This window comes from Dicentrarchus labrax, unplaced genomic scaffold (assembly GCF_905237075.1).
Source record: "Dicentrarchus labrax unplaced genomic scaffold, dlabrax2021, whole genome shotgun sequence".
In the NCBI taxonomy this organism is placed as follows: domain Eukaryota; kingdom Metazoa; phylum Chordata; class Actinopteri; family Moronidae; genus Dicentrarchus; species Dicentrarchus labrax.
In genome coordinates, this window is record NW_026136702.1 from 432,492 (window position 1) to 445,230 (window position 12,739).

Sequence of the window (12,739 nt, forward strand, 5' to 3'; positions counted from 1 at the left end):
CGGGTTAGTTTTCAGCCGGTGGCGCCGCGTAAAAGTTTGGACCGCGGGTCACGCCCCCTCCGCGCTCTGATTGGCTGCGGCGGCGGAGGAGGCTTCGTACTCGGCGTCCGATTGGCTGACGCGGCTGTCGGTTTGTTTCAATTCGCTCAAGCGCCCACGCGTCTGCTCCTGCCCGGAGAGAAAAAGAGGGCAGACTCCCCGATGGAAATGGACTTTCTTGACTCCCGCTTATCAGAATAGCGAATAAGTAATGTTTATAGCCTCTCCCGAGGGTTGAGTTATACATTAAGCTCCGTTAATGTAAGCAACATTGCATTAAAACGTGCAAACAGAGGCGCCAAACTAACGATTTAATGCTACTTTTTAATACAGCACAGTGGCTGTTTCACGCAAGGCACACTTTATTTATTTATTGGTTTTATTTTGTGTGTTTTCCTTCCCCAGCTTTGACTGATGTGATAAACCGCATGTACCATTCATTTGCCTGTTGCTTGTAAGCTGGTAATTTTCCACCAGCCACGAGTGGGAGTGGTTACATGATCATGAACGCACGGGGTTAGAAAAACGACCTGGAGGAGAGAATTTGTTTCCCAACAGCACCAAAAGTGGTCGTCCGACTGCATGAATGTGCAGCGTGAGTCTGCAGCACGGACCCGGGGGTGCAAGTTGCGTGGCGTGTGTGCGTGTTTTGGGCTAATTGGGATCCGTATATAACCTCGTGCACGGCTGTCAATTGAGGATGCAAACATGACAGCGTTTTTCTTTTCTATTTTTTTCTCCTCCTTTGTGATCACGTGGTCCAGCGCGCTACTTGATGGAAAAATACTGGATTTGGTGTGTAGTGGAGACAGTACACAACCCAGTAAAGTCATTCAGGGAGGATTTTTCGAAGGGCGTTTTTGAGTCTTTACCCAGCAACACTGTCCACAGCTCGTCCCTGCATGGGAAACATGTCGTTTATGGTGTTTAAAAGAAGTCTCAAATGCACATTTTTGTCCTTTTCGTGCTTTAATTGAACGGAAACCTTAGTTTTAGAGTTGCAGCTGATGCTTTATAATGATTCAGCTCATTGTATGTGCTGTTGCATTAATGCATTGTAAGGCAGTTTATTTATGAAGCACATTTCATTCACAATAAGTAGATTAAGGGGCTCAACCTTCTTCCTTAAGGGACCCATTTTGTATCATTTAATTAACTGGTGATCCCTCATTAAGTGATGTTTTATATTATATTAAAAACTGTACAATGATGGTGACAAAACCAGAGATTTTGATTAATTTTGAACAGATTATTTCCTGTTTAGGGAACTTTTTATACAATTCTCTGTCTGTATTCTGTGTTTTTAAATCATATTTAACAACAAAGTGAACCAGATACTCAGATATTGTCCTGCTGTGTATATTTTTAAAGTTTTCTTGCACCCCTTGAAATCAAGAAGGCCTCAAGACCCCCTGTGAAGCTTTGGCGACCCCCCATATTGGGCACCACTGCTCTACAGTGTAATTAAAACAACCCACTTAAAAATGAGAAAAAGCATAAGAAAGAGAATAAAAACAGTAAGATCAGAAAGACTTTATTGATCTCACACTGGGGAAATGTACTCCAGATACAACATAACACAATAAAGAAAATAAAAGATATAATAAAACAGAATCAAAGTTATATGCACACTATACACACACACACACACACACACAAGCACACAGTAACAATAAGAAACATTTAGGTAGAAGCGTTTGAAGTGTTTTCAACCTAAAATCTGACTTATATTATTAACAGAAAAGTTAAAGATTCATACCATATTCCATCTCTAATGTAAGGTATTGTATCTGCGTGCTGCTGGAGCGTCGGTGTCCTTGGATCAACCTCACACCCCAGACAGTTGGCCTATATCCGAGCCTTTGTTATTAACAAACAAGATTTCAAAGCCTATTATCTATGTGTTGATTCGTGGATGCCATTTGGTTTGCCCCTCCGCGCTGTCACATTTCTAGAATCTTCTACCCTTGGAAGAAAAAGAAAAACCCTTTTACCACCACATTTGAGGAATGGTTCACAGGTTCAGCGTACAGTCTGTGGGATGAGACGTATTCCTGTAGGTCTATACAGCACGCTCTGTCCTGTAACTGCTGTGGTTTATCATTTACATGCACTGTACGCTCACAGTTGTGATTCTGTTTGTGATATCAGATTTGCAAACAAATAAGCCTGCAGGACTTTAAAGTCCATTATGGTTTTTTTTATCTAAGAAAGTGTTCTTAATATAGTCTTGAGTTTTATATTGTGAGTGCAAATAAACATAAACCTGCAAATGTGTGTGGGTCCTTCACTCTAGAGCTCCCAACCTCTCTCCTGAAGGCAGTGGTTCCCCAGTAAGGGGTCGCCAGAGCTTCACAGGGGGTCAGAGGCCTTCTTGATTTTAAGGGGTGAAAGAAATCTACACAGGAGGCCTAAATCTCATCGTCCTGCATTAAAAAAGGGAGCAGAAAGTACTGAATTTGTCCAAAAAGAAACCTTAATTATTCTCTATGATTGTTAAAAATTCATAAATTCATAAGAGTTTTATGTAAAAACTCCTCTCTGATCATTATTCACAGGAAACAATTCATCGAAATCACTTGTTGACTCAAACTTCCTGCAGTTATTGTGTTCACTGTTATTCTTGTGCATTGAATATTATATAAAATTAAATATGTAATTTACTTTTACTCAGGGGTCGTCAGTTAATTCAATGATAGAAAAGGGGTCCCTTAAATAAATTACATATTTAATGGATATTAACAGTAGAGAACTAAAGTGAACCCAAACAGTGAACACAGTAACTGCAGGAAGTTTGTGGGCAGATTATTTCCTGTAAATATTACGTCAGAGGTGAGTTTTCTGATGGTTTTAGGAACTTTTAATACATTTCTGTCTCTATTTTTACTTTTATTTTTAACATTCTGTCTTAGCAAACAGTTTCCTTTAGTTTTCTCCACAGAATTGGATGGAGATATATTGGCTTACTTTGTCTATTTTAAAAGTTTTCTTACACCTCATCAATCAAAAAGGACTCGCGACCCCCTGTGAAGCTTTGGCGACCACTAGTGGGGGCCCCGACCCCAGGTTGGGAACCCTTGCTCTGGAGAATGCATCACTAGTCACACGGATTTAAAAATGTGCCTCATCTCATACCGCGAATGAAAACTGATATTTTCAGAGGAGTGTCGACTGCAGCTCAGAGTCGGTCATATTTCATAAACAGGGTCCTGGAAAACCTGGAAATTAAGGAGGCTATAGCTTTCACTCCTGGAAGTTGATTAAAATGACCCAAAAACATCCTGGAAATAGTCTGTGTTGTCCTAGAAATGTGTGTAAATTAAACCCCTCGACTGCTGGTGGGATGAACTGTACTGTCAGACACTTAAAGCGAGTTTACCAGATGCAAAGAAGAACCGATTTGTTCAATCTGTTCGGCTATTTATTCCAGAACTGGGAGTGAAATCCTCATTTCTCCACGCATACAGCATATTAATGATCAGATTTCTTGCTGCTGTGGTGGATAAATACACGCACAGTGATGTTAATTATATTTGTGTTGATTGTGTGATTTCAGATCAGGCAACAGAAGGAATTCTTCATCATTATTATTGATTAAATTAACACAGTAATCAATGTTTAAAGGACTATAAGGGCTGAACAGTGTGAGCTTTAGTTACACACATTAATGTTTTATTATGTCTTTCTTCTTATATATTTTATGTTTGTCATTCATGTGGATTGTTACCTTTAATGTATTTTTTATTAATGTGGACTTTAATGTGTGTTTGTAAAGAAACTGAAGCCGCTAACAAGTTTTATGTTTGTCATTATGTTGATTGTAAGATTTAATGTATGTTTTCTTAATGTGTGGAGTTGTTGTGCTAATGGGAATCCTAACGAGAAATAAAATGAATAATTGTGAAATAAAACAATAATAATAAACCTTATGTATAAAGCACCTCAGCAGAGTTACAAGGTGCTGTACAGCGCACACATTACAAATATAAAACAGTAATTAAGAGTATAAAACTATAAAAACTACACACTGGGCAAACAAAGAATAAATCCTACTTGATTTGAACTGTGGGGATATTAATGTGTGTTTGTGTGCAGCTGCTGTCTTTGTGATGTCCAGAAAAAGTCCTGGAAATCTGATTTAATAAAAATCTACTATTAAAATGATCTTATTCAGAGTGATTTTGTTCCCAGAGCCGACTGCCTGCAGGCCCTCGCTGTCAACAGGACCCGGGCTGTGGCTGCAGTGCTGGAATTTATTATAACACACGTGTGAAGTTTTGAGGTAAGCACCCTCCGTCAGGCGCTGGCTGGTTAAATCTTGTTCTGTCTGGTTGGAGCACAGTAGGCCATTTACATACATTATCATTGGGGGGGGGCTGACCTCCATGTGGCAAGCAAACTCAAAACAAAACAAAAAAACTTGTGATTTGTTGTGCTGGCTCATGCTGCTGTTGACCCAGAGCCTTCAACCAGTAAAAGGAGAAATTAAAACTGGTGCACAAATTGAGAGTTATTGCACAATAACGCCACAATAAAAGTCAGCGTGTGGATTACAGTTTATAGTCCTGAGCGTCCGTGTGTTTATACCCAGTGCAGGAAATAATACCTGTTAACTGTGAGATAAGAACACTCAACTGCCTTTTAATGAGCCTGCCACTCCACTCAGGACATTATGTAAACAAATAACAGCGCCATCTTCTGCAGCTCATGTGTTTAAACTTACTGCAGCTGAGGTGTGATCCTGCAGCGCCCCCTGCTGGGGAAACGACCCAAAGCCAGAGTGCCAACTACAGACACATACTGTATACATGAGCTCCCCTAAATACACCATTTGTGACATTTTGGAGGGTCTCTGACAATATTATATACTGACAATATGCTATTGTTTTACCATGCGTGTCTATTTCTCTGTATCTTTATGGATTATGTGTAAATTTAGGTTATTATTGATGTATGTATGATATTAACTGACCATTAAATATCAGACGTGCTGAAGCAAACAGCCCTACAGGGTTGCAGCTGTGTCTTCAGCTGTGTCTTCTCTAACAGCCACAGTACAGTTCACACTGACTAATGCTGCACTAAAAACAGGACAATAAATTAAAACATACTCAGATATAAACAGTTCAAGTTGTAATGTGACATTTATCTAAAAGTAAGTATTTCAACAGAGTGTAAAGTATAAAGTAAAAATAATAAAATAGAATAAAAATGAAAATAACTGAATAAATACAGTTATTTATATGTTTACACCCAGGAAATAATAAATATAATATTCATATTTATGTTTTCATTAGTGTTTAATCACCTGAAAATAAGAATTGTTGTTTTTATTAACTTAGAATGAGATAAGCAGCCAAGAACAGACAAACCAAACTCTGGCTGCAGTTGGGACCTTTCGTGTTTTTCAGTTTCAGTTTCAGGTCGTCAAATACAGACGCGAGTGGTGTTCAGTTAGTGCGCAATCTTGCAACTTCACCACTAGATGCCACTAAATCCTACAAGCAGCTTTCAGAATTCACATTCACTGCTTTTGGTATTTTTTTGTTTTGGTGATCCCAGGAACAGTCCGCAGGAGGAGTCGTGGAAAAGGTGATTTCCATTTATGTCTACGATCGATTCAAATGTCACAAAATGGAGTTTAACCACGTCCCCGCCGACTGGTGCTTGTTGACATTTTGCAACTTTTACTGAATTTGAACTCCTCGGGTCGTCTGTCTACTATAGTGACAAATCGGCACACGTGACCTCTGCTGTACTGATAAGTGTGCCGTTACTTCACTGGAACAACATTGCCAGGAAATACGATTTGGTGGAATCAATTTGAACCTGTTCAATTTATTTTATCAGACGCACAGAATTAGAAATTACATTTCGCTTTGCTTTTGTGGGCGTTTGACCATATTTTTATCTATAAACTGCACTTTATAGTAGAATATTAAGGGTCTTTATGTGAGAGTGAATGTCAGTGAGTGAGTTTACATGCATATTAATATACTGCTTATTGCACATACTTTAAAAATGTATCTAGATTTAATACAGTAAGAGAACACAGCTATATCTCAAGGCAAAACTTTTATTAATACGGCGTTTTAGACAAATTTATATGTTAAATTGCACAGAAAATTGTTTCTTTTGATGGTAAAAACTTGTATTTATACAGTAAAACATGGAATACAACTCCAACTTTAACCGTAAAATCAACAGTACCAATATACTTTTACCGTAATAGTAAAATAAATCTTCTGTTTTTATTATAATTTAAGTTCCTGCAACCACAGCTGACAGTTTTTTTTAACCTTAAAAATATATATTTTTTCATACTTTGAGTCTGGATCATATTCAGGATACAGTGTTTACATGGTAAACTGTATATATGATTCTAACAGTATCCAGGTTTCTGTCACTTTGTTCTGCAGAGTTCAGAATTATTGCCGTATCAACGCTTTTGATTTGAACTGTTGCCGGGCTGGAATACTGGACCACCACCGTGTGTTTACTGTTGGAGGGTTTGATACACAGATCTGCACCCAGGATGGACAAACAGGTTTGTGGGGACATTACTGATTTAAAGCAATGGTTCCCAACCTTTTTCCTTAAGCTGATGACCCCTGAATAAGTTAATAATATATTCAAAACATAACAATAACAGTACAGAACAACTGAGGGTAACAACAACTGTAAAATATACAGAGTCTACAGCTATATATCTCAGCTTTCTGTTCAATTCTGTGAAGAAAACTTAATGAAATTGCTGTTTTTAAAGTTTAGATTATGATTTTACATATTAACCTTTAAAAAATCACCTTAAAATCAAATAAACATAAAGTCAGATTGATTGATTGATTGATTGATTGTTTTTCCCTGACAGACGATAAACGTCTATGCGTGGCGGGATGCAGAGTTTAACGCTACTGCTGAGGATCTGCTCAACATGTTCTCCCCGTTTGGATGTGTCGTTAGTGTTCAGGTGACTTTCTTTACAAACTCTCTTTCATTGTGAACTTTCTACCTCTGTTGAATGCTAAAGGATGTGATATGTTCCTCTCATAACGCAGAAGATAGTGAACGGTGGGTTCAAATATGGCGTGGTGAGTTACTCTAATGCTGACGACACTGCATTGGCCGTGATGAAGCTGAATGACTCCACGGACTTCCTGGTGGCTCTGTCGCAGCCCATGGAGGTCACCGAGGCCCTCGAGTGTGAACGAGATCAGCTCAGAGACTCACTGTACACACCAGAGTGCAGCCAGGTGAGGAGTGTGTGTTCGCCTTTGATTTCTTTCTGCTTTGTGGTGGATTTTTTGATGGATTCAAGTAAAACTTCTGGTTTCCATTCGTCCAGAGTGTGAATCTTCAAATCTATAACTTGCCCACACAAGTCCAACAGAGGTACGAGGTGCTCAGCCTCCTCCCTACGAGCACCATCGATCTGAAGGTACCGACTCTTAATTTAAATCTCCTCATGTACAGTCACAACATCTGTGTGATCTTTAATAGTGGAACAGCTGGATACACTGTGAAACCTGATGAGTTAGTTCAACTCAATCAATCGAAGCATGAAAAAATATTTGATTTGAGTAAAAGTAACTCAAGTATTTGTTAAGGAAACTTAAATTAATTCCATTTGGTAAATTGAACTTAAAACTAATAAATAAATATGCAGCATTTCTTTAAACTAATTTTAAATGTGTTAACAGCATTTATCTATTATATTTATCTTTTTATATACAGTAATAATAACTTAATAGCATCTTCTTTATACAAATGTTAACACACATTATGACACAAACTGCTGAAAACAACTTACAATTAATTGATTATCAAAATATTTTTCTGTGGATCAACTAATTTAATTGTTAACTGTTAAACCAGATAAGTTAATTTAACTAAAAAACAATTTTTGAAACTTATTACATCAAAATTAATTAAATTTCATGAATTAAAAATAACATTTTCGATCCTGTAGCTAATGTTAAGTGAGAATGATTTAATGTTGTAATTTTTATATTTAGTATATTTAAAAAGTTTTTAATCAGGAATGTTTCTGTAATGTACAAAACTAAGTTAGTGCACCTTAAAATTAACTAGTAAAAGAAATCAAGAATCTTTTTCAACTTAAAAAAAATGGTGTTTTCAGCATTTTTGGTTTGACTTTATGTGAAAAACATCAAATATTTACACTTTGGGGATCATTAAGAATTATTTGGATGTAAATTTGGCCTTATGATGATTAATAAATAAAAATTCCTGAGCGTTATAGGACAGTGGTGCTTATATTTGTGTAATTTGATGTAAAGTCAACTTGCTGTTAGATTTTACTCCTATAATAATAATAAATGTAATTTATATGTTTTCACTACACTCATCGACGAGATGTTTACTCCTGTAACATATTTATAATTTAACATCATTATGACCCCACAGGTGGACGGACAAACAGCTCTAGTGATGCTTCCTGACACCTCCACTGCCTTGTGGCTCATGGATTTGTTAAACGACTTTTACCATGGCTCCAAACGCCTCCATGTTTCCTTCGCAAGCCAAGGAGGCGAGAAATCGTGCAGAAATCACCATCGAAAGCGACCGCGACTACAGAATCTCTGAAACTAAACTAAAGAGATCAACCTGATCAACACAGAGTTTCCACATGTTTAACACAGCATGATATCAATAAATGTTTAAATTAAATGAAACAAAAGACAGTTTTTATCCAGAACATTCGTCCATAAATCTATGAGGTGTTCCCATAATGCATCCCTGTATGTACCGGAGTCTTCAGAATAATTTAACTACACAATGTTCGTATATCAGATGAAACTAAACACTCATGAATCCCAAAAGCTGGAGAGGAAACTCTATTAATGTTAATATTGTATAAAAGAACAAACAATGGTTGCAAACTGAACTTCATTCAATAAGATCAACAGGTCTTATTATTATTTATTATGCAGGTAGAGACACATAAACAACCAATGATTCACACAGTATGATTCTATTGTTCAGGAGTTACTGTGATATTTCATACAAGGTCGATGTGATGAGCAGTTAAATGACTCATTAGATCTCGTTGCAAAGGGAAAAGGCAGAAAGAGTTGAATGTTCTTTGTAAAGCAGCAGGAAAATAAAGGTTGCAATGTGAGATATTATTACATTTTAATAATAATAATAATAAGATGATTATATATCTGATATAAAACTACAAGGTAGGCCTATACATTTTGACTAACATTGATCATTTAATGGTTTCTTCCTATAATACTCGTACTGGAGCAGGAACAAAGATGTTCTGCAGGCCAACAGGGGTTTATTTTGTAGTAAGTTCTATTATACTCACCATTTATGTAACAGATAATAAGGTCAGTAATTAGCAGGAAGTAGCACACACACTGTCTCATAAATCCCTGTAGGAATAATAAAGGAACATTATTTTATTAAAGGTCCAGTGTGAAACAATGAGGAGGATCTATCGGCTGAAATAAGATATAATTTAATATAATATATATAATATTGATAAGTTCATTAGTGTTTAATCACCTGAATATAGGAATGTTTATGTTTTGTTAACTTAGGATGAGATGTTTTTATCTACAGAGGGAGCGGGTTGAACATGTTGAACACTGACTCTAGATTGAGCTGGTCACAAGTTTGGTAGCCACCGTAGTTTTTCCTTCATCTGTGTTTCCCAAGAGTTTTAGATCACATATAATCTCATAAAACATCTCTAAGTATGTGTAAGTAGTGAACAGAACCGGTTCAAGAACCAGAGCTGATTCTGGTCCACACTTCTCTTCCCAATAGTTCCTGTTTGGAGCCACGACTGCGGCGGCTTTGAACCATTCATTTGACCTCCGCTCACTTTCTTACAGTCACATTTTACCTCCCGAATAATCACCGATGTTTGTGTAACCTGGCTGATATTGAAACCAACCACCAAAGTTCTGCATGTTTGTTTTCTTGTCTTTGAGTATTTTATTCCTGTTTATCTTTGTTAGTTTTTGTTTTTACACCAATAAAAAAAGTAAATGCAAAACTTTAACATTACATTTCAGAGTTCTCACAGTTTATGTTTTTATTTGAAATGTTTTTGATATTATTATCTTTTAAATAATAACATAATAATAAAATATTTCAGAGGCAGATGGTACCATCAGTGGTTCCAGATGCACAGTGTTGTTGTCTTTATGTTTGCTTTAATATACTTTCATATTAGAGGAGTTATGAGTTTCAATAAGATTTTTAACAAACAAACGCGACTTCCCAGAGCTGCACTTCTGCACATCAGCCACTAGATGGACCTTTGGTTCTTCTGAAGTGAGCTCCATATAAACACTGTTTATTATAGTTCAGACACATATTATAAAGCTTTGAAACCATACAGACAAATTCTTTTTCAATCTTTCTATTTATTCTGACTTCCATGTAAAAGGAATTTGATAAAAAAACAAGTAAATAAAAGGTGAATAAGAATTTCATTTTATAGTTATTTGCCTACAGATCAAGTTGTGCATCTAATCCTTCCATATAACTATTTTTATATCACATATATTAACATTTCCAAGGTACAAGTTTTAGTAAATTACCTATATTTTGTTCTATTTACATACATATCATATATTTTTATTTCTATAGCTCTCTAAAATGGCTTTCTTTTTGTCTTTTTTTGTGAGCTGCACATTCGAGCACACACTGAAAGTGTTTACTTGCTCCTGACTGGAATCAATTAGCAGGTTGTAGTTTCAGTCCGAGCGGCTCTGGAGGCAGAAATAAACTCACTGGTTTCATTAATCCTCAATTCTTGGCAGAGCTGAGACACGTTTTCACCGTGTGTGTGTGTGTGTGTGTGTGTGTGTGTGTGTGTGTGTGTGTGTGTGTGTGTGTGTTTAGTTGAACTCTAAAGTGTTTACTCCTTTGACTCAGTTCCTTTGGTCAGGTGACTGCATTTGAAATAAAGTAGCAGCAAATAACAAACACAGTAAAACAGCAGAAACTGGGAGGTGCAGCTAATGAGCTGAAAACATCAGGTTGTGTGTTATTTCCTTCACATCTCACCAGACTTTGTTCATTAATATGTTCGTTTTATAATTAATCTCTTTTGTGTACCTGTTCAACTTTCTCTCAGTGAACAGTGAACACATTAACTGCAGGAAGTTTGTGTTAAACCAGTGATTTGTATGAATTTTTAAGCAGATTATTTCCTGTGAATATTGATCAGAGATATTTTTAGGAACTTTTTCTACAATTCTTTCTGCATTATGCAATTTTAATGTGATTTTTACCAATCATACACACTTAACAGGCAAATTCAGTGTTTTCTTCTTATTGTTTATTTCAACTGTTCTACTTTTCTGATGCAGGACGAGGCTGTTTATCAGAGTTCGGTGAATATATCTTGTGTTCAGGTCTTTAAAGTTTAGATCTTAAATAAAAGTTTAATTTCTTACGCCCTTTAAAAATCAATAAGGCCTCGAAACCCAGATATATTTTCTGATATTTTCTGATCTGAAGTCAATGATGGAAGAATAGCATTATCTTTATTAATGTGAATTAGTGATGAATTACCCTCATGCACAAATCATACATCAGCAGTGGCCTCCTCATTTCTAGTGTTGCAACTTCTTACATTTACCGTCCAAACGGTCGATTATAACTAAAGTTTCCTTCAGTCTTTCATAATTATTTCACTTTCTGCTGCAATTTCGTTGCCTAAAAACATCACAACATGCCAAACTCCCCTACAGTTTGCACCCTGGATCCTACACTTCCCATAATGCAACTGAATGGCATGTTTCATTAGATGTTCCCTGGAGAAGATTCCCATATCTTCCCAACTCCACAGCTGCAGCTCGTGACACAGGGTTTCTGTTGAAGCAGTTGTTCACTGGAGGCATGTTATGTTTCCACAGAAGTGTTTAGGTAACACGCGCTGCTGAAACAAGCAGTCCTGCCCCTGAACGCATCCTGTGTAGTCAGTGACGGATGACTGAAGCTGTGTATACATGATGTTAATAAAAATATCCGTCCAGAGCCACAGAAAACATGATGAAAATGCTTCCACAGGCTGAGTAATATTTCCTGTGATGAGTACAATGAGCTCAGTGTGTTAAAGGAGTGTTTCTTTATATCTGAACACTTTCCTTCAAATGTTCAAAACAAACTATAATGCTTTATTATGTACTGAGCACTTATTACTCCCTGCCAACAGCAATCAGTTACACTACTAGTTATATTACTTTTCTGCTGATCTCCACAAAATTGGTTCCCCTTCCCCCCAAAATTCAGACTTAAAATGCAGTTTGTTAAAATCAAAGTAATGTGTAAGTAAAGTGGTGGTTTGGGCCCAATCAAAGCTCTACTAGTAATGCCTTACTGCCCAACACTGATAATGTGTAAGTATTTAGTACACGCAGAGTACCAATAACCAACCTTAAAGGACCAGTGTGGAGGATTCAGTGGCATCAAGTGGTGCATCTGCAGATTGCAAGGCTCATTGTAAGGTAAGTAGAGGTTTAGCAAAAACTATAGCATGAATGATGCGTCTCTATCATTAACAGTAAATATAACGGACAGAGGTCTGTGAAGTGTCTTAAACCTGCATTCTATGTAACGGCCAGCAGGGGGCAGCTCCACTGGCTGCAATAAAAGACAGATATCATTCATCTTATGGAGAAATGAGTCGACTTCTCAGTTGATTTATGAG